This window comes from Apteryx rowi, unplaced genomic scaffold, assembly GCF_003343035.1.
Source record: "Apteryx rowi isolate R43461 unplaced genomic scaffold, aptRow1 scaffold_27, whole genome shotgun sequence".
In the NCBI taxonomy this organism is placed as follows: Eukaryota; Metazoa; Chordata; class Aves; order Apterygiformes; family Apterygidae; genus Apteryx; species Apteryx rowi.
In genome coordinates this window covers 4,140,556-4,142,959 of record NW_020449085.1, presented here as the reverse complement: position 1 = coordinate 4,142,959, position 2,404 = coordinate 4,140,556, and positions in this window count along the sequence as shown.

Genomic DNA, 2,404 nt, shown 5'->3' with positions numbered 1-2,404 from the left:
AGACTCATTGTTGTGTTCTGCTATGACTAGCGTACTCTGAAACCGCCGGAGCAGCGATGATGCCTTTAAAGAAAGACAGAGAGAGAAAGCCGGGTTTGATAATTAGCATTTAGGTAAAAAACTGTTCCTTAGAGCATCCAATGCTTTACAGAAAGTTTTCTATACGCAAAATTGTCAACCAGTGCTGTCAAACAAAATTGAGTAAACTTAGATATTTTATTAAGTAGCTAGAATACACAAAGTGTTAAAAAAAGTATAAACCTGCTTGATTGCGCATATCTGTAACATATTGCTGTTAAACTATAACATTCATAGGAAACTACTGAACAGTATTTAAAAAAAACATTTGAACAGATCATATTCAAGCTCAGCTGGTCAACTTAACTAAGTATCTTACAGAATGGGCATAACTTAACAGGAACATAAATATAAGATTTTAGATGGTTATGGAATGAAATCCACAAGAGGAAAAAAGCGAGTCTAAGGCACAAGGAAATCAAGGGTAGGAAATAAGTATTTACTTGCCTTTTTTTTTTCTTCTTCTATAGGCTTTAGCCAAAATCTAGCTACAGAACTCACTTTTTTAATTAGTTATTTATAAAGGCAAAGTTGTATGTAGTGGCAGGAAGATAATTAAGTAACAAGGGCTCACAGTCCAAAAACACAGTAACAAAACCTGTTGAACAGTGTCAGGTTTAATTTTAAGATAATCCATTTTCCTCTAAAACGTGAAACCCTTTTCACCCCCCATAGTATACCACCACAATTTAATACAGCTGCTTAAATAATCATTTTGACCAATTCACCCTCCACACACAGACTTTAACTMCTAAAGCAAAAATTGAAAAATAAAAAAGTGAAGAATTACAATGAAGCAAAACCACAGTATTCTAAGCTCTAACACTTTCTTCTCTAATTCTCAGGTGAATCTGGGAAAAACTGTTATTTCTCCAAAACTAGCACCAGGATGGGGAAATGGTAGGGCAGGGAATATTACTCTTCCAGACTTTGTTTATCCTACACAAAGCCTAAATCAAAACTTGAGTTACCATCAATGTAACAAGAGTTCTAACCTGGAAAACAAAATATATTCTTGAACGTGACCAAGCCACTAATATTAACACGACACTAAAGACTGCACACTCAAATATTACTTTTTTAAACATATATTCTGGCTCCATTTCCCCTCACCCCAAATATGCACTTACCCACCACTTAAACTACAAAAAATACCTTCAGAAAATCTGAGAAGCTAAAATTTGGATATAGGCTTTGACCATGCAAAGCCTGCCAACACGCTAAACTCCACACAGAGAAAGCAAACCCAAGGACTTCTGCGGAACTAATCACAGTGTAAAAATATAAATACAAAGATAAGTCTTTAGAGAATCAGGACCACAATTTGTCATCTTGCTTAAAACCATAAGGGTTCTTGTAAAAGCACTTTGCATTTCATCTTATATGCGTAAGGCTACTTGTTATGATTAAAGATTCTGAGATCGTTTGAAGCCAATTGCCAGTAACAAACTATTTATTGCCAATATAGATCAGACACCATATTTTTGATTATGTTTCATACATCATTTGCAATAAGAGTTATGAGATTTTAGTCACCGTTTGAAGAATAAATCCATGCTTTTGTGGCAAAAAGCCCACTTTTCAGTGATTTATATTCCTGTCACAGGGTAAAGCGGGCCACTCTCCTGGAAGATTTTGAAGTTTTCAAATTTCCAAAGGGAGCTGCAGACTCTCTAAAGACTTCTTTAATAAGAGCCTGGCTTGGCTCTAAGAAGCACGCATTTTAAACACACACTTAATTCTGACTATATTATGATCTCTTCCCTAAATAAGTACTGCACCACCAGAAGAGCTCTACATCACTCTGTCAACTGGTTCTAGAATAAACTCAGAAATTATTTCTTTTTTAGCCAGAAAGAGTAAGAGTAATGGATGTTTCTTGAGCACACTGGTTATTACAACAGAAACTAGACTTTATTTCTAAACTGATAATCCCACATTCTAACTTTGTGGGAACTACGCACTGGAAGGTCACTTTATGCCTACCCACGCTATGCCTCTGAACACGAAGTTAAGAACAGACTTAAAAATAAATAGAATTCTCATTCTAAGTCTTGGGTAAAAATTCTGGAAGACCAAACAACATTCCTAGGTGATTCTGAATTTTAGTATACTTAAACATGTAAAATCATTAAAAATAAATAAATAAAACCAAAACAAGATCGAACTGAAAGCTTAGCTTGTGACAATAAATATTCTGCAGTCARACCAGAGGCTAATTTAGCCAGTGATCCGGAAAACTGAGACTCCGCAGTGAGGCAGTCACTGAACAGGACAGGCAGCTATTTCAGTGAAGGAACTTCTCCAGCTGCATGCAAGCAGGCAC